This window comes from Arachis stenosperma, chromosome 1 (genome assembly GCF_014773155.1).
Source record: "Arachis stenosperma cultivar V10309 chromosome 1, arast.V10309.gnm1.PFL2, whole genome shotgun sequence".
Taxonomy (NCBI): Eukaryota; Viridiplantae; Streptophyta; class Magnoliopsida; order Fabales; family Fabaceae; genus Arachis; species Arachis stenosperma.
In genome coordinates this window covers 47,789,507-47,817,393 of record NC_080377.1, presented here as the reverse complement: position 1 = coordinate 47,817,393, position 27,887 = coordinate 47,789,507, and positions in this window count along the sequence as shown.

Here is a 27,887-nt window from a genome sequence, read left to right as displayed (position 1 = left end):
GGGAAAAGTAGTTAGGTGGTTTTGAAAAAGATAAGAAACAAACAAAAAGTTAGTTAGTTGATTGAAAAAGATTTGAAATCAAAATTGAAAAGATAAGAAGATAAGAAGTTTAGATAAGATATTTTGAAATCAAATTTTGAAAAAAATAAAATTTTGAGAAGGATAAGATAAAAAGATAAGATAAAAATTTTAAGAAAAAGATATTTTGAAAAAGATTTAATTTTTAAAATGACTTAACTAACAAGAAACTACAAGATAAGATTCTAGAATTTAAAGATTGAACCTTTCTTAACAAGAAAGTAACAAACTTCAAATTTTTGAATCAATCACATTACTTGTTAGCATATTTTCGAAAATATGATATAAAGATAAGAAAAAGATTTTGAAAAATAATTTTTAAAATTTTCGAAAATAAGAAAAAAATGGAAGAGATATGATTTTTGAAAAAGATTTTTAAAAGATAAGATTTTTTAAAATTGAAATTTTGACTTGACTTGTAAGAAACAACTAATTTTGAAAATTTTTGACCAAGTCAACCCAAAATTTCAAAAAATTGGAGAGAAAAAAGGAAAAGATATACTTTTTATTTTTGAATTTTTAATGATGAGAGAGAAAAACACAAATATGACCCAAAACATGAAAAATTTTGGATCAAAACACATAATGCATGCAAGAACACTATGAATGTCAAGATGAACACCAAGAACACTTTGAAGATCATGATGATCATCAAGAACATAATTTTGAAAAATTTTTGATGCAAAGAAAACATGCAAGACACCAAACTTAGAAATCTTTAATGCATGGACTCTAACAAACGAAAAATGCATATGAAAAACAACAAACAACACAAAACAAGAAAACATCAAGATCAAACAAGAGGACTTGTCAAGAACAACTTGAAGATCATGAAGAACACTATGAATGCATGGAATTTCGAAAAATGCAAGAAAATTTTTTAAAGCATGCAATTGACACCAAACTTAAAAATTGACTCAAGACTCAAACAAGAAACACAAAATATTTTTTATTTTTATGATTTTCTAATTTTTTTGTATTTTTATTAATTTTTTTTTGAAAACAAAGTTAGGAAAAACGAAAAAGAAAAGAAAAATAAAAAAAAAGATTTTTGAAAAGAAAATTACCTAATCTGAGCAACAAGATGAACCGTCAGTTGTCCATACTCGAACAATCCCCGGCAACGGCGCCAAAAACTTGGTGGACGAAATTGTGATTCATTCTTTTCTAACTCGAAACAATCTCCGGTAATGGCTCCAAAAACTTGGTGCTCAATATCACGGTGTCTAAAATTCAATTCACAACTCCGCACAACTAACATGCAAGTGCACTGGGTCGTCCAAGTAATAAACCTTACGTGAGTAAGGGTCGATCCCACAGAGATTGTTGGTATGAAGCAAGCTATGGTCACCTTGTAAATCTCAGTTAGGCAGATTAAATTGGTTTATGATGAGTTCGAAAACTAATAATAAAAAGAAAATAAAAAGGGATAGAAATACTTATGTAAATCAATAGTGGGAGTTTTAGATAGGCGTATGGAGATGTTGTGCTCCTCTTGAATCTCTACTTTCTCATTGCTTTCATCCAATCCTTCTTACTCCTTTCCATGGCAAGCTGTATGTAGGGCATCACCGTTGTCAATGGCTACATCCCATCCTCTCAGTGAAAATGGTCCTATGCTCTGTCACAGCACGGCTAATCATCTGTCGGTTCTCAATCAGGTTGGAATAGAATCCCTTGATTCTTTTGCGTTTGTCATCACGCCCAGCCTTCAGGAGTTTGAAGCTCGTCACAGTCATTCAATCCCAGAATCCTACTCGGAATACCACAGACAAGGTTTAGACCTTCTGGATTCTCATGAATGCCGCCATCAATTCTAGCTTATACCACGAAGATTCTATTGGGGAATCTAAGAGATATGTGCCCGGCCTAAGGTAGAACGGAAGTGGTTGTCAATCACGCGCGTTCATAAGTGAGAATGATGATGAGTGTCACGGATCATCACATTCATCAAAGTGTTGTGCAACGTATATCTTGGAATAAGAATAAAAGAGAATTGAATAGAAAGTAATAGTAATTGTATTGAAACTTGAGGTACAGCAGAGCTCCACACCCTTAATCTATGGTGTGCAGAAACTCCACCGTTGAAAATACATAAGTGAAAGGTTCAGGCATGGCCGAATGGCCAGCCCCCAAACGTGATCACAGGATTCAAAATACAATCCAGGATGAGATTATGATAGTAAAAAGTTCTATTTATAATAAACTAGCTCCTAGGGTTTACATGAGTAAGTAATTGATGCATAAATCCACTTCTGGGGCCCACTTGGTGTATGTTTGGGCTGAGCTTGATCTATCCACGAGCTGAGGCTTTTATTGGAGTTGAACTCCAAGTTATAACGTGTTTTGGGCGTTCAACTCCGGATCATGACGTTTTTCTGGCGTTTAACTCCAGACAGCAGCATGTACTTGGCATTCAACACCAAGTTACGTCGTAAATTTCCGAATAAAGTATGGACTATTAAATATTGATGGAAAGCTCTGGATGTCTAATTTCCATCGCCGTTGAGAGCGCGCCATTTGGACTTCTGTAGCTCCAGAAAATCCATTTTGAGTGTAGGGAGGTCAGATTCCAACAACATCAGCAGTCCTTTTGTCATCCTTTTTCAGAGTTTTGCTCAAGTCCCTCAATTTCAGCCAGAAATTACCTGAAATCACAAAAAAACACACAAACTCATAGTAAAGTCCAGAAATGTGAATTTAACATAAAAACTAATGAAAACATCCCTAAAAGTAGCTTGAACTTACTAAAAACTACCTAAAAATAATGCCAAAAAGCGTATAAATTATCCGCTCATCAACTGTTTAATTCTCTTTAAATACCAAAACACTCTTTTTCTGCTTGTCTAACTATTCCTATCAAACGCTATTGTTGCTTAATCCATCAATCCTCGTGGGATCGACCCTTACTCACGTAAGGTATTACTTGGTACGACCCGGTGCACTTGCCGGTGAGTTAGTAGGTTACAAATACCGCACCAATTGGCACGCTTTTTTTTTGTCACACTTTCATCTATTGGCACGCTTAAAAAAGTTGTCATATATATAACCTTATAGCCACGATTTTAAAGTGTGTCGTGTAAGACCCAAAACTTTTGAAAAATCTTATTATGAGCTGATTTTAAATTTTATGTATTTATTAGAGATTTTATTTTCAAAAATTTTTCATTGAAAATAATTAAATCAGTTTTGATAATTAAAAATAGAAATTTTATTTAATTTCATAATTATTAAATAATTTTTTATATTTAAATTGTAAAGCTTAATAGTTGAAAAATAATAAGAATTTTATATGATTTAGTTTAAATAATTGAGATTTTAGAATTTAATACTTTGCTTTTTGTAAGTAAAAAAAATTAATTATATTATCCCTAATTTTAAATTAAAACACTTAATTAGAAGCCAATTAGTAAATTGATAATCAAATAATATTTTCAAAGTAATTTTGACGGATTAAATTGGATTTCAAAATTATTACTATATAACCTAATTTGATTTACAATTTACAGACTCTAATTTACCCAAAAACTCATAATTTCACATTTTGTCCCAAATTCTATTCTAACCCTACAAATAAAACACAAAATCCTAACTCTTCTTTCAAAAAAAAGGAAAAAAAAGAAAGAAAGGGAAGAACATAAAGGGTGACAAGGAAACAGGTAAGAAAGAAAGAAAGAAAAAAGGGGAAAGGAGATAGCAAAGGAAGAGAGATGGAGATCGAGCGAGCGAGGGAACAGTGGAGAGTCGAGAAGAAAAGGAGGAGACGCCGTATTCTGCTCTATTGACATCTTCGCGGAGGACCTTGCTGGCGTCGTTTTCATCGCGAGCGTGTCACTGCCAGCTGCACTGCCCACACCGAGCCACCAAACTAGCCAAGCCTCGCCGCCATCCAGCTCGCGTTGCCTCCGTACCGCCAAGTCGCTGCCATCGTGGGTCCGCACCAACACTGGCACCGCCAAGTTTCTTCGTCGCCAAACCTCTACGGTCGCTTCCGTTGAGTCGCCAGGAAGAGGGAGATTGGGAAGAGAGAGGGAGTTTGCATCCATTGCCACCGTTGGAGGACAGAACCATCGTGGAGGAGGGTTGAGCCCGTCACTACCGTGCCTCCATCGCCACAGATCCGTCACCATCTCCACCGCCTTCACTGCCGTTGATGTTGTCCTCTGCCGCAGTGAGCTTCTTCTCCTTCCGTTCAAGGAGTTGTGCTCTATCACCATTTTGTCGTCGTTGAACCGCTCTGCCGCTACTTGGTTCAATTTCTTAAATAGTTGTGGTAAGCTTTTTGTTACAAAAAGTTCTTTTGTCACTGTAATATTATCTTAGTTGAGGTTTTAGTGGCATTAATTGCTATAGTTTTGAGTTCCAGTTATTATATGTTGCGATTAGAGTTGCTGTGGTTGTTGCGGAAGTAGTTTGGAATTGAGGTTGCAGCTGCTAAGGTTACAAGCTGAGAGGAAAGGGTTTTGATGCGATGTATAGCTTTGTGGTTTCTGTAATTATGTTTGTCTTGTGGATGTGGTTATTTGTTAGACTGAATTACTGCTTGCTTGAGTGGTATGCGGTTGTTGATGAGAAATTGGTTTGTCAAGTTATTTAGTTGAATATTATGAAAAGTAATTTTTCTTAGTTTTTGAGTTAATTTAATAATGTAGAAGATTTGATTGGAAATGATTTGAGATATGAAAATAAATTGATTTTGGAAGCGGTTTGATTTTGAATTAGTTTGATTTTATAAGTTATTAAATATTGGAGGTGCTTTGATTTTGAAAAAAGATTTATTAGTGGAATTGATTGGATTTGAAAATAATTTGATATTAGAAATGGTTGGATTTTGGAAATGATTGAAATTTGGAAATGATTGAGAAGCGGTTGAGGTATGTTTGAATAGGACCCGAAAAAGGTGGCAGAGTCTGAGTTTTAGAGGAGATGTTGTAGAAAATTTTTATAAAAATCAGAAAGCTTTGCCTGAAGTAATTATTTAAAAAGATTTTATTTTAAGGATTATAATATGTTTTAAGTTTGCTTTATTTAGAAAAGAATGATTGAATTGGGATTGTTGCTGAACGGAATGGGAGGATCGTTGATGATGATTGAATTTTGAAAGAAGGATGATGAGGATTCATTTTAATATATGATTTTTGGAATGAATTTGGAAATGAGATATGAATTGATGATGAAAATGAATTAAAAGTAACTAAGACTTGCAAAATTGAGATAAATTATTGACCCTTTATTTGTATGATGTGACCGGACACTTTAACTCCCCGGATTCTCCTATGGGCATGCATATATATATATGTATTTGAGATTGGGGCTTTGTCTCTTCCCATGGATGAGCTTGAAATTTTTTCCATGGATATTATTGAGCTTGGGGATGCGCGTACAAAGGGACTATCCAATGGTTAGCTTCTAGGACATGTCGGGTTGGCTGTATAACCGACAGATGAGCTCATTAGCCATAGGGTAGACATGCATCATATGCATTTGCATGATTTTTTTGAGTTTGAATTTGTTTTGGTTTGCCTAATTGTTTAACTGTTATTAACTGCTATTTGAGCTATTTGCTGTAACTGCAATCTATACCTGTGTTTTTCTTGTCAGTTTTGTTTGTATTTGTTATGGTGTGGTACTTTTGTTGATTGAGTATCGATGTTGAATTGATGATAGTGTTGATTGATTTCATGGTTGGTTTCTGATTAAGATTTAGTGGAGTATGAAATATCAAGCTGGTTCAGCATAGACTTAATGAACCTATACTTGGAATAGGTTGGTCATTCATACTGATAGGAAACTTTTAAGATTCTTTTATAAAGAAAGTGAGTTTGGATTTTTTGGATAATTAACTGGTTTCTTTTAAAGAGGTTTTGGACTTTTGGGTGGTTAAATTGTTGGTTTTTAAAAGATTCATAAGACAATGATAATCACTGAGCTTGAAAAGTAGTTTTCTTATTAAATATCTTCTGATGACAATTCTGAAACTCCGTGATTTGACCGTGTGGTTAGGTTCTCACCTCCCTACAACTTTATCTTTTCAGGAGATAGATGAAGAGGCTTACGAAGGGTTCTATTGCGTTTCGCTTATTCGATGTTGTTGTTTTAGTTTTTATTTATTAATCCCTCGCCATCAATATTATATTTTGTAAGAGGGATAGGAATTATTTGTGTTGTATGTATATTATGTTCATAAGTTACTTATGTAAGAAATTTTGTATATATGTGTATGCTTGTTTGTTTTAAAGATATAGAATTTTTCCAACTTCTCAAAGAATACAGCAATACGGTTTCGAATCAAAAGCTCCTATTTTATTATTAAGTATATGAAGTCGTCGTAATACTTCTTACTATCAGAGTGGTGCAACCGGAAGCGTGACATTCTGATAGTGAAGATGTTACATGCCGAAAAAATAGACATATAGCCACACTTTAAAAACGTGCTCATTTGGGTTTGGTTTTTGCTACGCTTCAAAAGTGTGCCAATAGAAAAAAGATATGACTAGGCTTAATAAGCGTGACTGTTGATGACTACAAGAAGTTATGGCTACACCTAAATAGCGTGTCAATTGCTGAAAATATGGCTATGCTTTTGAAGTATGCCAATTTTCATGTTATGGTTATATTTATGGTTTAATTACTCTGCAGGTCCCTATAGTTTCACTGAATTTTCAATTAGGTCCCTAAACTTTTTTTCTTTTTAATTGGGTCCCTGTACCTTATTTTTTTTTTCAATTAAGTCCCTGTCGTCGATGTACCGTTTGAGATAACAGAATATTCTTCATAAAAAAAGAATATTCTTGGCAATTAGCTGTAGAGGCTTGGTGAAGTAATCTTAATTTTTTCCTAATACCCAAATAACCCCTCAAAATTTAATTAATAAGAAAAAAAGAAACCCTAAGTTTCTCCTGTCTTCTCCGTCTCCTGCCTCCGTCGACGGCGTGTGTCTGTCATCGACTGCGACAGACGGTTGCTGGTGTCCCCTCCGTTGGCTTCTCTCTGCGCTGGGCCCTTGATCGTTGTTCTTCTCTGAGGTCTTCTCCACGATTTGTCCGGCCAAGGCGTCTTCATTCCGTCGTGGTGAAGGCCCTCGCCTGGAGTCACCGTGCCGCACGTTGCCGAGCCTCCAACCACGCCTCTGCTCCATCTCCCTGCAGTCGAAGTTTCTGCAAGTAAGTGACAAAGAAAAAACCCTAATTTTTTCAATGTTAAAAGTTGATATTTATGTTAATTTTTTGCAAAAAAAAATATGGCATTGTTTGACTGTTGTTGCTGTGATGGTGGTGCTTTGAATTGATTCTATTTCTATTTTTATTAAATAGATTTTGCTTTCAATGGGAGATTTGTAAAAGTATAATGTATGCTGATGGTTTCAGCTTATGAAAGTCTCGACCTTTTTTTCAAATTATGTGATTGAATGGAGCTACTATGGTATTGGATGATGAATTTTGTTTATTCTTGAATGTTGATTATTGTGGCTGTGCCGATGTTGCTTTAAATAGATTATGTTTCTGTTTTTAATACCTGTAGGGATGGGGGAGGAGGATTTTACCATAGACATACACCATGGTGGCAAGTTTCATGATTTAGGGAACGGGCTAGAATATTTGGGGGGAAAAGTGTTGGAAGATATGCATTATGAGCTCGATGAATGGAGTTTGCAAGAAATAGTTAGTGAGTTGCAAAAGTTAGGGTACAAAGGGAATGCCAGGATCTAGTACTGTGAACCAGGCTGTCAATTGAGTTCGGGTCTCAGAGAGTTGATGAGTGATGGAGATGCCATGAGAATGGGTAGGTTATTAGTGTCGCAAACTGTTAAGCATTGCTCGGTGTATGTTGTTGATGGCTGTAGGAAAGGTAACGGTGTTGAGATATGTTCGAATGATAAGGACTATGTGCCAACTGAAGCTGAGTACAATGAGAGTGGTTTCGTAGAAGTAGAGGTTGAATGTGAATCAGAAGCGTCTAGTGAGGAAGATAGATTTGATGACAGTGCAGACGATGGAGACCACGAGGATCATTTTGGATTTGACGTTGAAGATGGAAATGATGGTGGAGTTGGAAATGCTTTTGGGGGATTTGATGGCCCTTTAAATGAACATGACAATGCTCAAACTGGTGGTGTTGATGCTGCTGTGAAAGACGCAGCCATTAGGGATGATGTTGAGGTTGGAGAGATTTCCGAGGGTTATGAAACTGAAGATATTGATAGCTATGAGGGAGATTCGGATGATATGATTAAGAAGAGAAGATATCCTAAATACAATGAGGCTGAGATGAGTAGAGAATATGTGTTTAAGGTGGGATTGGAGTTCAAGTCACTTGGTCAGTTTAAGGATGCTATTAGGGAGCATGCTCTGTTGAATGGAAGGGATATTAGGTATATCAAGAATGATAAGATTAGATGTAGAGTGGGCTGTAGAGGAAAGAAAGGGAAGTGTAGGTGGATGGCGTTTGCATCCAAAGTTGGTGGTTCCGATTGCTTTCGGCTGAAGACCCTTAATGGAAAGCACACTTGTGGACGAGATTACAGCGGTAGGCTTGCATCAAGTAGTTGGGTGTCTCAGAAGATTGTTACCAATATTAGTAGGGGGGAGGAGATGAAGATTGCAACAGTAATTCAAACTATTCAGGATAAATACATGGCTAATATTTCAGTCACAAAGGCTTATTGGGCGAGGAGAAAGGCGCGGGAAGAAGTACATGGCAGGGCTATTCTACAATATGGCAAGCTCAGAGATTATTGTGCAGAGATTATGAGGACAAATCCCGGGTCTACTACTCAGATTTTGGTTGACAGGCCTTCAATTACACACCAGCCAAGGTTTATGAGGATGTACATGTGTCTAAATTCTGTCAAGCAAGGCTTTTTGGCTGGTTGCAGGCCTATCATAGGAGTAGATGGCTGCCACTTGAAGGGTGATCATGGTCAACAACTGTTGGTGGCTGTCGGAAGAGATCCAAACGATAACTATTTTCCAATTGCTGTTGCTGCTGTAGAGGCTGAGACTAGAGACAGTTGGGGTTGGTTTATAAACCTGTTATTGGATGATATTGGAGATGTCAGTAGAAGGAAGTGGGTATTCATGTCCGACCAACAAAAGGTTAGCATTTGCTATTTAAATCTATTTTAATAGGCTTATAAAAGCTGCAATGTAGCAGGTGTATGATTTATGTTCTTGAAATCTTGTAGGCGGGCACATGCTGCAAGCTTTTAAAATGTCACATATATATATTCTTTGTATATCTTTATCCTGTTGTTATTTGTGTTTGATAATTCCATTGGTAAATGTGATTTTTCTAACTTGTGTGCAGAAAAAAAAAACAAAAGATGTTAGATCTTGTCTCTTTGGCCTCTTAAATTTCTGTTAATATTTACTTTTCTTCCATTTAATACAATTCAAATATATCCTCCCATGCTGAATGCTATAGTATAAGTTAGCAAACAATTCAAAGAAAGGCCTATGCCATAAAATTAGATATATTATTTGTTGCTTGTGTTTGAACAAAAAACAGAACACAGCCTAACTTCCAGATTAAAATAGATAAGAATTGGAAATGATGGGGAACATTTGCCTAAATTTAAAATCAATTTCATAGTCAAAAGTCAAAACAGAGCATGCAATGAGGAAAAGAAAGCCACAAAGAAAAAGGGATGTGAATAATATATCTGTAGTGTAGACCTCATTGGCCACACAATAAATATTACTGTTAAAATATATCTATAGTGTAGACCTCATTAAGCACCAGAATAATGCATGTCACTTTTCTTATCAAGTTTCTTTATTTGATTTTCGAGATTATTGAAATGTTCTGTCAGTAATCATGGTGGACCCTTAAATCATAGATGCACAAGCCCATACTTACTATGTTCGAGTGGATTCGATGTTATTGGATGTCTCGGTTTGCTGAAAAAAAGAAGAAGGCCGAAAAATATGAGGGTACAATCATGCCTAAACCCAAAAAGAGGCTTGATGTCATTGCTATGTGAGCTATGGAGTGGCAAGCAAGATGGGCTGGAGGACTGAAATATGAAGTTTCTCATAAGAACCGGATGATTGTTGAGAGGTTTGTGGTTGACTTGTTGGCTGGAACGTGTAGCTGCAGATTTTGGGGGTTATGTGGAATGCCCTGCCCGCGTGCTTGTTGTGCCATATTCGAGAAAGGGGACAGTCCAGAAGATTATTGCAGCAACTTTTATAGCCCAGCAGCCTATGTTGCAACTTATGGTAACTTAGTTTCTCCAATCAATGGAGAAAATATGTGGCCGAAGGTTGAGTGTGACACCATCATACCTCCCATCTTTAGGGTGAAGCCAGGAAGACCACGGATGGTGAGGATCAGAGAACCTGATGAGAACCGTTCTCAGACAAAGCTAAGGAGGACGGGTTCATCTGTTACATGTAGCAACTGCGGCCAATATGGACATAATAGAAGGCATTGTCCCAATCCAATAGTGTCAGGTATCATGCAAATCTGAACCTACAAACTGTTGTTTTACTGTTTTAAATTCGAAATTATAGGGTATTTGAGGTGTATGAAAATTTATTATGCTGTGTTATAAATTGTTGTGAATTGATTTGGATTGCAAACAGATTATGCTGCCTTATAAATAGACTATAAGATGATTATTAATTGATTATGCTGTGTTATAAATAAATTATAAATGGATTATAAATTCATTGAAAAAAGAGCTGAATATTCATGTTGCAATCTGCTGTTTACCTGATTTCAGAACCTGGTGTTGCTGCTGCCGCCAACGGAGAAGGTTCGAACGCTGCTGACACGGTGCCTACTGCTGCTGCTGCTGATCCTGCAGCTACTGTTGACACTGATCCTGCTGCCGACAATAGATCCGATGTGAATATCCGCAGATCTGAGCGAATAAGGCAAACAGGGGTAGGTAAGGGAAGAGGAAGGGGCAGGGGAAGGGGTAGAGGAAGGGGTAGAGCTACATCTTCACAACCACTCCCCACCACACCTGCATCTTCCCAACAGCTACCTGCCACACCTGTTGTTGCTGCCTCCACTCAACCACTTCCCATACTTGCAACTTCAGCTTCTCAGGCTCCAACCACATCCACCGGTGCAGTGGCTCCAACCACAGCCACCTCACAACAAGCCTTACCTCTTGAAGGGCCAGCCTCCCAGCCTCTCCTAGCTGTGGCAACTGCAAAATCTGACCAAGCACCTAAAGCATCTTCTCAACCTTTACCAAAGACAAAGGTGTTTGGTGTGAGGAGAAGTGGGCGGCTGAAGTTAGGAGTGATGAAGCAAAAAGGAGCACCTAGTCTACATATAGATCTAAGTGATGACTGAAGTCTCTTTATATTTATAGTTAGGGTTGTTGGGGTTGCTATTAAATAGTAGATCTTGTGATGAATTGTGTCTATGTGGCCACTGTTTATTATGTGGATAGGACCACTATTTTGATATTTTGTAATCAGGTTGGACCACTTTTAATTGTTGCACTTCTTGGATCTTTATTTTGGCTTAGCTATATGTGGCATATTATATGACCACTTATGTTATGATATTTGTGTAAGTATGGTTTACAGGAACACTTAATGAAAATATATGTAGCATATTTTCTAGCCACTTCTTGCTGTAAGTTGTTGTCAATTGTGAAAATTTAACTATTCAAATTGATAAAGTTGCTTCCCAACTATCATTTGTTATACACACAAAATACATCAAAGTGTAAAATTGATTCAAACTAAACTTAATTAACTTTAATTGGATTGAAGCCATACAATCTCTTATATTACAACTTCATAGCACACATAACTCTAAACTCTTGCAAACCACATTCCAATTATTAAGACTAGCAAAAACATAAATAGCATATATTGCATTTTACATTGAATTTTCATATTGTCATCCAACCTCCCAACTTGTTCTTGGAGAATATTCAACTCATCACATAATCTACCCACACAAGCATCTATTTCTTTGCCTTCAACAATTAATCTCTCCATCTCCACGTTTAGCCTCTCTATCTTTCTTTCTTGTGCATCCAATTTCCACATTTCAGCTTCCAGCTTAGCAGAATTTTGTGTTCCAACAACTCCAACAGCAGCAGCAGACACGTTACTTCTTGCACCAACTTCATCAACCCACTCAAAAAATTTGCATCTTCTGTTAGGGCAAGAAACAAATCTTCTATTAGGATTCTTTGTTGTTCCTGAAATTTGAAGACTCAGAGTGTCACCACACAAACAGTGAACCCGCCTTTCCTTTTCCTTTGGCCACCCATTCTTTGCACCATCATCAACCTCAATCCAATCAAAATCATCAATCCGCTCAAAAAAGTTGCATTTTGGTATCTTCCCACAACTAACATACCTTCTACCATGGTCAGAAACGGCTGAGGAACGGCGGACGGTTACTGCCTCTCCACAGAAACACAGGTGTCTTCTTTCCTTCAAGTACGAGCTCCTAGAAACACAGCTTCCCGAAGAGAGAATGAATGAGGTTCCTTGACTATGAGCCATAAAGTTGGAGAATATGAAAACTGAAATTGAAGAAGGGAGAAGAAGAGAAACCTCAGATACTGCAATGCGAGTGTTTATAGGGAGAAGACAGGGGTAAATAAGTCATTTCACAGCTCACTAACGTTTTCTTTAACGTCAAACGTTAATAGGGACTTAATTGAAAAAAAAAAAGGTACAGGGACCCAATTGAAAAGAAAAAAAGTCTAGGGATCTAATTGAAAATTCGGTGAAACTATAGGGACCTGCAGAGTAATTAAACCTATATTTATTAAGCGTGGTTGTTGAGTATTAGTGTACAGTATGGTTACGCTTTTTAAGCGTGGCTATAAGTTAGTTCAAAAAAATTGTTGAATTTTTTGAAATTTTAATATAGTATTGGAGTGTCAATATTTCTCATTGGAATTTTTTTAAGCAATTTTTGTGGGCAGCAATTTTTAATATTTTTATTCATTATTTAATTAGTATAAATATTAAATTATTTTTTACAAATAAATTTTATTAATTTGTTCATTAGTTTTGTTCACTATTTCTAAAAAAATATGAATTTAAATTGTATTAATTTATGTATGTAAAATTTTGATAAATATAAGTGTAAATTATATATTTTTTGTATGTAAAATTTTTGTAAATATTGGGGTAAATTATTACTGATTAAATACTGATAATATTTTTAGGTTGCCATGTCTATTATTATTATTATTATTATATGAGTTCGTGGAAATTAACATAGTTAAGCACTCCCGTGAACTTCAATAGCCATTTATCATGATGATGCGCGAAAAAAACAGTTTGTGCATGATGATCTATCTGATTCCCAATATCTAGAGAAAATTTTGTTCTCCTTTTATTTTGAGTTCGATACTTTGTTTAATTTTTTAAGGAAAAAAAATCTATATATAGTGATGCGTATTGAAAAGTTTGGTTATAATGAAAAAATTTGTTATTCTTCTACCAAATATTTAATCAGTTTGATATAAAAGTTTGATTATTTTATAGTTGGATATTTTATTAAAAAAATATGTAATATATATGATGAATGATTTCAATTGTTTATTAGAAAATCATTATTATTTTCATTTATTAAAAAAATAAATATTAGATTTATGATTTAAAACTTAATGGTCTAAGTGTTAACTCCCGGTCATTCTCAATTGACGTAATTGACCACCACAAGTCCACATTTTGGAACGTATGATACAGTAGTGTTTTTGACCATTTTTTTTTGTATATGTGATGCCAATAAATAAATAAATAACTTATTCTATCATTCTTATATTTTGATATAATTTTTATTTTAAAATTATTTAAAACTTTAAAACTATTAAACTTTTTAATGTGCAAATAATACATGTTCACACAAAGGATGCATAAAAAAACCTACTAAGATATATATAATCAATCAAATCGGCTCGTAATTTCTGTTTGTCTCATTCTCACGGATCTTTCAGTTTTGCCATTTCTATTGTATATTTTATTTCAAGGTTATCAGTTTTTGGATCTGTATTTGAATGGAAACAGAAAAGAAATGGGACACCTGCAAACCAATGGGCCGAACAATTACATAAAATAATGGATGAAATATTTTTTCTAAGTTGGAAAGGAAGTTTTGAAAGTAATTAATTCAGAGATAATACTAAGGTAAAGGGTGAAGTATTGGTGAAGAGTAAAGATTGTTTTGTTTAGGGTAGAAAAAAAATTCTAATAGAGGTAGTTAAGAATAACCACAAAAATAATTTAAAAATTATTGCTAATGTGACGCAAAATATAATTTGTCGTTCGCCAGAAAATTTTTTAGCGATAAAATTGATAGTAAAAAATCTATTATATCTATTATATATTACTAATTTTATAACTAAAATGTACCACAAGTCATTCTTTTATTGCAGTTAAGATCCAATTTTTTCTATTAAAATTAAAGAGTTTTATCCTCTTCTCTCTTTTTTTTCTATCTCTCTCATTCTTTTACCATACCTACTCTATTATCTCACTACAAGAATTTGACAAATTAGCGACAAATTTTTGCGAGAAATATTTTTTGTCACTAATCCGTTACTAACTTGCGAGAAATTACTGACACACTAATGACAAAATTAACAAGCGGTCACAAAATATCCGAACTTGAAAAAAGCGACTGATTAGCGAGAGATTCACGAGTAAGTTTGTTTCTCACAAATTGACTTTCGTAGCTAAAAAAAGAGCAGAAAAAATTTTCTCGCTAATTTGTCACAAATTAATTAGCAAGTGACAATGTTCTACCAAATTAGTCACGTAGGGGTTCAACCGAATAAAAGTAAAGTAGCAAGAGATATTATAGTCACTATTACGTCGCAAATGTTTGATATACAATTAGCGAGAAACAACTCACACACTAGTTCGTCGCTAAATAAACTTTGTGCGAAAAGGCTAATTAATGAGGAACAATGTTACTAGCTAATCCATCACAAGGACTTGAAATGCATTTTGTGATGGACAATTTTCTAGCTAATTTGTCACCAAAGTTTTTATTTTTATCGAGCAACTAGTTTCTCGCTAATTTGTCGCATAATATTGTAAAATTCAAAATTAAGGTAACGATAGAAAACAGTCATCACTAACTCATCGCGACGGATAAACCATTCAGTTAGGAAAGTGTTCCTTGCTAATTAATCGCTAAAGTGGAAATACGGATTTGAGCGCTTAGGACTTAAGTAGCGAGGAATTTGCGACTATTTAACAACTGACACACTTCGTTTGCTAATTTCAAGTCGCTGATTAGCGGGCGAAATACATTTGTCACTAAATTATCGCAAGTTTAATTTAGTGAGCGACTTGGCAATCGCAATCTTGTGCAAAGCAAAAGCTATATCCTACTTATTTTATAGCAAATTACTCGCTAATCTAGTTGGAAATCCGTTGCAGAATTATAACAAATCCAAAGCTAACCGAGAAAATGTTAGAAGTAACTGGTCGCAACTGAGTCACTAATCAAAAGCTTATTTAGTGAGGAATTAGCAACTGCTTAATAACTGATAGACTTTCCTAACTCTTTTCATGTTGCTACTAATTTGTGAGGAAAAACGCTAGTCCTTATTCTGTCCTTATTTCATGTTGCTACTAATCGCTAACCTCTATATAAAAATTCATGAAAAGTTTGAAGCAAATTTGCCAAACACGATAATATAATTTGTCACAATTTTGTCACTAATTTAAAGCTATTTTAAACGGGAGAATAAGTAAAGTCCCAAAGTCATGTGTATTTGACTTTTAAATCAAACTCGTAAATATGCAAGCCTGATAAAAGAAAACCGTCGGTTTAGAATTTTCAGAAAAATAATCTCGTCGAAGTATAGATCCAAACCGACAATCAACCTTTAATCAAAGTTTAATTTGTTTGTCACGAGTGCAAACTAATAAAAATCGAGAGTATTTAAACCTCGGGTCGTCTCTCAAGGAATTGCAGGAAACTATGCATATTATTGGTTATGTGGTATTTTTGGGGTTTTTTAGATTGATGAGCAAGAAAGTAAAGCTAACAACTAAGAAAGGTCTTAACAAGGATTGAGAATTGGAATTCCTATCTTTATTATCATCCTCAATTGTGATGGTAAGTGTAATTTGCTCTCACTTAGTTATCCTCTAACAATTGAAGGAAAGTCAAGTGAGCAAAATTGACTCTAATGCACAAGTCCTAATCAAATCCTAATGAAAGATTAGCTTTAGTAGAATTCAAGCCAATTAGCAACCTTCAATTATCAATCAACAAGAGATTTTGACAATTTAAGAGTCTCCAAGTTACCAACCAAAGCCAAGGGTATAAAAATCTACTCTAAAATCGAAGGAGACATTTCATAAACACTTAACATGCATAAAAGTGAAATATAGTAAATTGCAAGAATAATAAAAGCGACAACTACCAAAACAAGAAGGTAACAATAACCAATCAAATAAATAACATTAAACATGAAATACCTCAAATTGCATTAATAGAAAATCAAAATCAACAAGAGTTCATAAACATGAAAGTAACAAAATAAAGGAAATAGCAAGTAACACCAAGAGAACAAAGATGTAATAACAAGAAATTGCAAAGAAAACTAAATCAAAACAATTAAAAACCTAAATCTAATAAAGATTTCACTAATCTACCCTAAATTCCTCTATATAAAAATGACCTAAAACATCTTCTAAACTAAACCTAATTGCTCTTCCGCTTGTCCTCTCTTGAATTTGACCTCAAATATTTTAGAAATGAGTTGGATTTGGGCTTGAAGAGGTCCAGAAATCACCAGCCATATTTTCTTTAAGTGGGTCACGTGCTTCGTGTCATGTGTACGCGGAAGGCATGCGTATGCACAACTGGGCAGAATTCCAAAACTTCATTTCTTCATGAATTCTCCACTTTTACATATTTTTTCTTCATTTTTTCAATCCAATCTTTGCCTTCTATGCCTGAAACCACTAAACAAATACATCAAGGCATCAAATGGAACTAAAGTTATTTAAATTGCCAAATTAAGGGCTTAAAAAACATGTTTTCAATCATAAGCACAAATTAGGAGAAATTCACAAAGCTATGCTATTCCATTGAATAAATGTAGGAAAAGTTGATAAAATCTACCAAATTCGATACAAGATAAACCATAAAATTATGGTTTATCAAAGTCTAAGCGACTTAGCTCGATTAAACAGAAAAAATAACGAATTAAGCTGGTTGACTTTCGGGCCAAACATATGCTTTTTTTTTTAAATAAGCTAGTATATATATATATATATATATTATTTTGGTGGACTCGACTTAATATCCGACCGAACCCTAAAAAAAAGTAACACACACTACAAGAAAATCACCCATTCAACAACACTTTTTTAAGCTAAATTTAAAATGCATAGCCTATTCATAAAATGGGCTATGTTTTTCATTGTGTTACCCTTTTATAAGAGAATAGGAAACACAATTATGGCATCATTTGAAAATTGTCTCCTTAGATATTAAAAAGATTACTTATAAGGCGTATCCTTATCTTAATATTTATGGATACACTTTTCTAACCAAAAGGAATGCTTTTGAAGAGTAACCTAAGCTGCATTTATTTATAGGCATGAGATATTAAGACAAGGACATTGAGACACAAAGTCATGTTTGACAGATGAGACATAGAAAGAGACATCGTGTCTAAAGACACTGAATTAGTGTATTTTATGTCCATCCTCACAGGAAGAATATAGAGATACTAATAAGAGACACAACTTATTTTTTATTTTTTCTTTTATTCTTTTTATTAATTTTTTCTGATTATATTCTTTTATTGTTCTATTTTTCTTTCTAGATTTTTTGAATGAAAAAAATAGAATAAATTAGACTTTCATAATTTCTTTTAATTTTTCACCAAATAAGATACAAGAACATTAATTTTTGTGTCTCTATCTTTTGTGTCTTATTTTTCTTGTCTTGTCTTGTCTAGTTCTCATAACGAAACACAGCCCTAAAGTCAGTTTGGATTGACTTTTAAAAAAAGTACATATTTTTCATATTTTTTAAAAAGATTTTTTTAATAGACAAAAAGCTATTCCACATTTGGATAAGTTTTTCAAAAAAAATTTTCAAATATTAAAAACGCCTTTTGTTTATTTTTAAAAAGCAAGGTATTGTTTTTTTTCCAAAATTTAGGAGCGAGACTCGAACAGGCGACCTCTAGGTGAGTATGAAAAGACTATGCCATTAGAGCTATAGCTCGTTGGCAAAGCAAGATATTGTTAGTTTTTTAAAAAAATTATTTTTTTAATAAGACTACTTTTTTAAAAAAAAGTATATCTAAATAGATTTTAAATTAAATAAAAATATTTTATTAAAAAAACATTTTTAATTAAAAAAATCCAAATGACCACATATTCATTCTGTTTTTGTACACTTCAAAGTATTTCTAATTAAAGCGGACTATAACACTTAATTTTTTTCCTTTTCAAAAACCCTCGCCCTTCTCATTTGTTCAGATATTAGAGTTCACCTTCTTCTTTGCCGCTTTCACCCTTCTTCTTCACCTTCACTCACCACCACTCACCGTCGCCATTCTCCTTCGTCTTCACCTTCGCTCACGACTCACCATCTCTGCTTCTCATCTTCACCTTTGCTCACCACTCACCGTGCTCACCATCATCATCTCGTGCGATCAGTGTCACCGCTTACCATCGTTGTCTATGTGCTCAACGTCGCTACTCACCATTGTCGTCTGTGCGCTCATCAGGTAATCGTTGTCCGTGAAATGTGAGAGTTTTAGGGTTTCAATTTTAAGGTTTTTAATTTTGGGGTTTTAGCTTCTTGATGTGTATTGGCTTCTAAAATGGCCTTTTCTAATTTGAGGAAGCCATTGTCTATTTTTAATTTAGTTTAATTATTTTCCTTGATCATTGCAAGGATGAAGAACTAACTTAAAAAATGGCGGCTTGATGCGACTGATTGTGCTAATTTTAGGTCAGGATATAAAGATCTCAAGGTACTCATCATTCCTGCTTCTTGTTGTTATTGCTCTCGAGGAGTGCTTAGGGGACAGCAGAATTTGTGATGTTTTGCCATCAATTAACCATCATCAATATTTTTAATGGTGTGAAATGACATCTAATGGTATAGGATTAATCATTTTTCTTTTGATGGTTAAATGCTGGCCAGATTTCAACAAAAGTGCTGGCCCCCTAGACTTTCTCATTGCTCTCTATGTATTTGTGAAAATGCATGTGATGTTACACCAGTGTTACTATAAAGGGAGTAATTGTTGCTCATTTTTTAAGTCAAGTTACTATAAATAGAGGAGCATCTTCTGGGTATAATTATGCTTCTGCTGATTTTTCCTCCCGTTCTAGTGAGCATCACAATGGTAAAGTTCTTCATTGTTTTTTTGTACTTTGAAATTGAAGAATGATATATCGTGGTGTCCTTCTCTTTACCTTTCTCTTCTCTACATTTTCGTTATGAGATAAATATGAAATAATCTCTTATTTTTTGGATTATATATAATCAGTAAAAAGTTGTCATAATTTGTATTTCTTTGATTCAACCTCCTTCTCAAGTTACTATGAAACCTTCAAGTACAAATACATGTGCATACAAGTTTACAAAGAAGTGGAAAAAAGTTACAGTCTGAGGTGGATAAACTATGTAAGGCCAGAATTGAATAGGGGTTTATTCAGCAAACAAGAGGAGGAGATAATCCTCACCCTTCACCAAATATTAGGCAACAACTAAGTAAAACATTTAAACATATATTATGATTTTTTATTTTCCACGTTATTTATAAATATGCAATTTACCTATATGTTTGAAGGCTTTTAAGATATTAATATAAGCGTGTTAGTGAAAGAGTAGCTATTAGTTATTACTAAAAATGTATTAGTTCTTCAAGTGCTAAAGATTGAATTTGCTATTTATTAATTACTTCTCCTTCCTTGTATTCCAATTTTATTATCGGTTTGGTCTTGGGATTTGCAACGTGATATACTAATTATTGATTGAGATTTATGATGAAGACCAAGAGGTAGGTTTGGAATTTCATAAAATAGAATTTTTTCGTTGTAAGTATAGTCCAAAATAATAATTGGCCAATATTAAAGTTTAATTGAAAGATGTCACAATTAACATAAAATAACTGAAAGTTTTAAATTTTGGGTCGTTCTCCCTAGAAATTGTAATAGAGTGCTCAAATATTGGCTGTAGGGGAGTAGGGGGTTTTGATTGTAAGAGACAAGGAATGTAAATAGCAAGGAGTGAAAGAAACAAACAATAACTAAATATCAAAAGGAATTAAACTCAAGGAAATTAATCAAGATAAAGGAAGATTCAAGTGCTAAGAAATCTCTTAGCAAGGAGTGAGAGCCAAGGTTACCTATCCTAGCCATTGACCACAAACATATGATAATTATGAAGAGTTAATCCTACTTAGTCAACCCTAACATCGAGGATAAGTCAAATAGGCATAATTGATCTCAATCCACAAGTCCTAGCCAACTCACTAATTATCTTAGTGAAAGACTAGCGTTAGTGGAAACCAAATCAACTAACTACCCTAATATATCAATCAAGAATGGATATCAATGACTCAAGATTACCAAAATCCTCAATTCCAAGCCAAGAGTGTGGAAAACTAGAATAAATCTAAGCTAAGCATTTTATCAAACACTTGGTGTGCATGAAAATAAAAGCATCTTAAATTGCAATAAAAATAAAATCTAAAGCTACCAAAAGCAAGAAAATAATAATAACAATTCAGTTAAATAACAATAAATAAATAAATATTAAATTACATTAATAAAAATTCACATCAACAAGAGTTCATCAACAATAAATAATCAAATAAAAGAAAATAACAAATGAAACTAAAAGAAGCAAGATGCTAGAACAAGAAACAGTAAAGAAACTAAATCAAGACAAGAATTAAAGCATCAATTTATGAGAAATTTAACTAAATCTAACCTAATTCTAGAGAGAAGAGAGAGTTTCTCTCTCTAGAATAACTTAAAGCATGTTACTAAAGCTAAAACCTAATTGCTCTCCCATTGTTTCCTCTTGAATTAGGGTTGAAATAGCTTTAGAAACGAGTTGGATTTGACTCTGAAAGCCCAAACATCGCTGCCAGTGTTTTGCATTTAATGAAGTCACGTGCCAGGACTTGTGCATACGCATAGTTGTGTGTATACACACACTTGTTGATTCTCTTCTCATTGGTACGCACGCATCACTGTGCATATGCATGACTGCATGAACTTCCAAACGTGCATACGAACCTATCAGTATGCATATGCACACTTGCTGAAAAAGCTCCAAACTCAATTTCTTCATGAATTTTTCACTTTTGCATATTTTTTCCTCATTTCTTCAATCTATATTTGCTTTTATAAGGCTGAAATAACTTAACAAACACATTAAGGTATCGAATAGAATTAAAGTGAATAAAATTTAGCAATTAAAAGGCTTAAAAAGCTGTTTTTACTTTCAAACACAATTTATGAAGAAATCATGAAACTATGCTATTTCAATGAATAAATATGAAAAAAGTCAATAAAATCTACTAAATTAAAGCACATAAATACCATGAAATATGGATTCATCACATCTCCACACTTAAACAATAGTATGTCCTCATGCTTTACTCAAGAAGGATACAATAAAAAGGGTACCAATATTTATTCAATGCAAGTAAACTACCTATATGCAATCTATCTAGATGCATGTAACTACTTGGTTAAAATAAATCAATTTCCAATAATACATATATGAACATAAGGGCTAAAGAAATCATAATCAAATCAAATCCACAATTGAATTGAGTTATTGAAAAGAATTTAATAACTTGCAAGAAAGGAGATAATCAAAGGTGGAAATATGGAATTGAGCAATCGAACCCCTAACTGGATGTGTATACGCCTAGTCACTCAAGTGTATAGGGTTGATTCACTCAATTCTCTTTTAATTATGCTTTCCGATATTTGTTTTTCATCAAACAATCAACAATTATTCAATACACGCATACAAATATCATGAGGACTTTTCATGGTTGTAATGGGGCTTGGGCAAACGTAAGTGATACGTAAAAATTAATTTCACGTATAACCACTGGCAAGTATACCGGGTCGTATTAAGTAGTAAAACTCACTTAGAGTGAGGTCGATCCCACGAGGATTAAAGGATTAAGCAATCAATAGTTAATTGATTATTCTAGTTAGACAAGCACAATTGAGTGATAATCAAGCAAGAAATATAAACGACTTGAAATTAAATGAAAGTAATAAAGTGCAAGGAAAATAAATGACAAGAAATTAAAGTGCTGAAAATTAAAGTACAAGAATGTAAATTGCAAGGAATAGAAAGTACAAGAAAGTAAAGTGCAAGAAAGTAAATGACTAGAAAGTAAAACCAAGTGAAGTATTTCTACAAACACTTGGAAGGCACAAATGTGTAAAAGTAAATAAAGTCATAAATGTGCATAAGTAAATGACAAGAATTAAAGACAAAAAGTAAATAACAAAAAGTAAGAATGAAATTAACATTGGAATCAAGAGATATTGCATTCTCAAGATCAATAATTCTCATCTCCACTTTAATCATGCAATCATTGATCTCTTGACAAATCATAAGTAATCAAACACCAATCTCTTGGTGATTTGATTTCTCTTAACTTGATCAATTGCCAATCTCTTGATCTAATTGCTCATGAGAAGAGATGAAGAATGGTCTCTAATTTAGAGCCACTCTGATGTGTGGAAAACGATCCAACACAAAACTCACCGGCAAGTGTACTAGGTCGTATCAAGTAATAATAACTCACATGAGTGAGGTCGATCCCATAGGGATTGAAGGATTGAGCAATTTTAGTTTAGTGGTTGATTTAGTCAAGCGAATCAAGTATTGGTTGAGGGGTTTGTAATTTGCAGAAACTAAATTGCATGAATTGTAAAGGGAGAGGGAAGAATTGCAGTAAATTAAAGAGAACAAGAGGTAAAAGTGCTGAATCTTAAAGAACAAGTAATTTAAATTGCAGAAGCTTAGATTACAAGAAATGTAAATGACTAAAACTTAAAGTGCAATATATGTAAATTGCTTGAATTATAAAAGGAATTAGGAATTAGGATTGCAGAATTTAAACAAGCAAAAGTAAATTGCAATAAACAGAAAGGCAAAAGATGAATTGAATTGAAGTAGATCTCAAACAGAAGAGTAAAATGCTTTGAAAAATAAAACAGAAAATGACTTGTGCTTAATTGCAGGAAATTAAAAGAGGTTGAAGATCTCAGGAGTGGAAGAGACTAGAAAACAAGTCTAGATCTCAAATCCTTCCTTGATCCAACAAGAACAATTGCAACAGAAATAAAGAAAAGTAAATTGCAGAAAGAGTAGAAGAATGAAGCAGTAAACAGAAATGGAAATTCAATTATGCAGAGAAAGTAAACAAGAAATCTCAAGGTGAGATTGAAACAAAAATTCTTCAATTCTCCACCCAAGATCCAAAGCAAGAAAATTAAAGAGTGCTCAAGCAAGAACAAAGAAGAAGAGAGATCAATTCTCCTTCCCAATTCTCCAAGAACTCAACTCCCAATTACAAACGAAAAGAAAATTCAAAAGTAAGTAAAAGGTGTGTAAAAAAGAAGGTTCAAAAGTCCTTATTAAATTAAACTAGCTCCTATTTATACACTTTCTATTCTTGGATTTTAGAATTTGGATGGGCTCTCAAATTTGGTGAAGAAATGAATTAAATTGGATTTTTAGTGAATTTTGGCCCAAGAGTACCTCCCAGGGGACAGCTCAGTTCAAATACCAAACTGAGCGCCCAAATGTTGCCTTGCTTGTGTGATTTGGTGCGTCCAGCCTTGGCCATATTAATTGCGCGCTAGGCTTGCTCCTTGGTGTTTTTTGTTGCGCCAAAATGTGGGGAGTAGGGGAAGAGTAGTGCTCAGCTGGGAAAACCAACTGAGCTCCCCATTTGTGGCGCCTTGCTTTGGACTTCAAGCTCCCAGGTTCAAATCCTGGTGGAAGCAAATGGATACAAATTCCCTTGGAAGAGTGGACGCTCCTCCATTGCTTTTCATGGAGTTTCCTGGCTCGAACCTTGGGAGAGCCATCTTGGCTTATTTTCTTTGCAATAAAAGTGGCGCTCCTCCCTTGTCTCCATGGAGTTCCCAGGTTCGAATCCTAGCCTACCCACCTTGGTTTATTTTCCTTGCAAGCTTGGTAGTGAGAGATCCCTTGTTCGAACCTTGGAGGAAGCATTTTGGCTAATTTCTTCTCAATTTCCTTGCAAGGAGCATTCCTTGCTTCCTTTAGTTCATGAGTTCGAAACTTGGTGGCTTCATTTATGGGATTTTTGCTTTGAATTAATTCTTGAAGGAGCCCGATAAAGCTCACTTAGTGAACTGAGCTTTATGTCATTTCCTTGCTTTCTTTAGTGCTCAATTCACTAAGTGAACTGAGCTTTGTGCCTTGCTTTTTCCCATTTTTCCTTGTGAAGCTCAGTTTGCTTTCTCAACTTAGCTTTCCTTCTTCCTTAATGTTGGCACGCTTTTTGCTTCCTTTGGACACATTCCTTATGCCACGCTTTTCTTATTTTCTTATTTCTTCACTTACAAGTAATCAAAACAACCAATCAAAGTATCACAAAATTCACAAGGTTTAAAGTTCATTCATAATTCAATTAATTTTAGCTTAAACCTCATGATTTTGTGTCAATTAAAGGTTGATTGATTGATTCAAAGAAACCATGCAATTCCACTCCAAATTACTTACTTACAATGCAAGAAAGTGCATAAAACCTAATAGAATCAAAGAAAAAGACTAGTGAAACTAGGCTAAGATGACTTATCATCACAACACCAAACTTAAAACTTGCTTGTCCCCAAGCAAGAAAAGAATTATGCTCAAAGATTCTTTCAATTAGAATGGATTTGAAGAATAACATGTAGTGTCCTGTGAGTGAAGTGATTAAGTGACAGTGGGGTGAACTCTAAATTATATGCTCATGCAAGGGTTTCAGTGCTTACTAGTCCCTACATCTTGAAAGTCTTAGGTCTTAGGACTTTCATCCAAATGGTATCATGGAGATCTCTCTATAGGTAATCACCTTGAAGCAGCTTATAGTTTATGTGCTTTGGCCTTGACTCTAAGTGTCATGTCTCAAAGCGACTCTTTAGATAAGCTTTCAATCAATACTCCTAAACCAGTTGGTTTTAAGGTATTAGGTGTTAAAGCACCCCTAAGGATTTATTTGCTCAAGCCTCTCTCTTTGACACAATTCGACCACAAGCATTTACTAGGATAACAACTCTTTGAGTTTTTGTTTCTTCCTTTTTTTTTGCCTAGTAATTGATGCTCAGAGCCTTGGGCCATGTTCTTTCATTTTTGTGTTTTCTTTCTTTAGTTTGCTGCTTCTTGGATCAATAAATGTTTGAGAATCTCCACAATACTTCTTTGAACTCTATGCCCTGCCTATGAGCTCCCATGCAAGTTTTCATAAGCATGCAACCTCAATACATAATTATAAAACTAGAACCACCACTTCCCCTAATCTTTTGCTTGCCTCAAAATTGTTTAATTCCTCAATCCTTCTTTTCAAAGAACTGTCATGTGATGCCTTTTTGAGACATTGAGTGAAAGCAAGTTTTGGAGAGTATAGTGTTGTGAATAATCAAGTATCTCAATTATTGAATTACAGAAAAACTATACTATGCAGACAGACAGGGGTACAATATCACTTTCAATCATAGCAGTGTCTGATGCAAAATAATCACTTAACAATACAACCTTTTGGAGTTTACTTGCTTTCCTCCTCATCATCATCATCATTGCTAGTTTTAGCATTCCTCTTTCATTTCTTTGATTGATGATGCTTAATTTTTCCAAATGCTTGTACGATGCTCTGCAGTGATATTGAAAGTTGCTTGTTCCCCAAGCACTTAAAAAAAATGGTTAGCATGCATTAATTATTTGTGGGCTTTTGAACTTACTTTGGTGTGGGAACACCAAACTTAGTACCTTGCCAGTGGTTCTCATGTATCAAATTAACCATATGTGAACTCTTTTTCTTTGCTAAAAGTAACAAAACTGAAAACTAGGAAATAGCAAAATAGTTAACTAGTTTATCTAAATGCTTGAAGCTAGCATTATGCAGGAGGTGAGAATATGTTTTATGATGAGATTTTGGTGGAACACCAAACTTAGAATCCTTCATTCTCCCTTATATTGTTTTGGTGTGCAACACCAAACTTAGCTTCTTGAAATATAGATAAAGCTAATTAACCTTTTTATTAAAATAGCTATGAAAAGAAAACTACCTTAGGTTGGGTTGCCTCCCAACAAGCGCTTCTTTATTGTCATTAGCTTGACATCCTTCATTCTTTGATCATGGAAATTGAAGATCACAGTGCCTTAGCTTGTCTTTCTTTACCGTGAACTTCCTTTCGGTTTCCTCTTTGATGACCTCGATGAGTTCCCGTGGGAGGATCTTAGGCACAATATAGTGATCAGACAGCTGTGGGGACACCTTCATGGTTTGAATGTTTAGCAGTACTTTATCCCCTAGTAAAAATTTCTCAGTAGGGTTTTTCTGATCTTCTTTAATTCTATCCTTTGTCTCTCCTTGTAAGACTTCTGATGATTGGATTTTTGACGGTTTAGAATTTCACTAATAAAATCTCGTTGTAAAGTATAGTTTCTAAACCAAACAATAATCCTTTCATACAAAAAGTAGTTTGTCACTAGTACAAACCCCTAAAATTTATAACCAAAGTATTCAAACCTCGGGTCGTTCTCCCTAGGAATTACAATAAAGTGTCTTGTTATTGGTTATGAGTTATTTTGGGGTTTTGGATAAGAAGCATGAAAAGTAAATGGCAATGAAAATAAACTAACAACTAACAAGCTCTTGGCAAAATGTGAGAACTAGAAATCCTATCCTAGTTACCTTTCTCAATTGTGATGAGAATTGTTCATTGCTACCACTTAGTTAACCTCTAACTATGGAGGGAAGTCAAGTGGATGAATCAATTTGATTCCTCAAGCCCTAATCGTCTCCTAAAGGAATGACTAGCTTTAGAGATATTCAAATTAATTAGCAACTAATTATCAATCAACAAAGGAATTAGATAACTCAAGAGTCACTAATTACTCTCCCTAGGCCAAGAGGAACAAAACCTATACTATATCTAGAAGAGACATTTCATCAAACACATAGAGTGCAATACAAGTAAACATTATTAAATGCAAGAATTAAAGGAATCTACAACTACAAAAACAAGAGATCAACAATAGAAAAGCAATGAAGAACAATTATTATGAATTACCTCTTATTGAATTGAAAGAAAATGGAAGTAGCAATAGTAGATCTACAACAAAGTATAAGAACAATATAAAGGAAATTACAACAAAAGAGTAGAAGAATGATGAATGTAACCACAATAAATTGGGAAGTAGAAGTAGAAGAAAAGATGAATCAAAACATAGATCTAAGAACTAAACCTAATCCTAATTCTAGAGAGAAGTGAGAGCTTCTCTCTCTAAAACTCTAAAACTAATCCTATGTATATTCTCTATGCTTGATGAATGAATGATTCATGCCTTCCCCTTAATCCTTCATCCTTTTATTCCTTTCCCTTAGCAATTGGCGCCAAAAATAGGTTCAGAAACCCCCTCAAATCGCCAGGCACGTGCTGCATTAATGAGGTCATGTGCTGTCATCGACGCGTGCGCGCACAGTACGCGTGCGCGTCCCTGGTTTTTTCGTAATGTGCGCGCAAACGCCTTGTGCGCGTGCGCGTGCATGGCCTAGATCAATTCTTTGGCTTTTTGTGCTTCTCTCCACTTGCATGCTT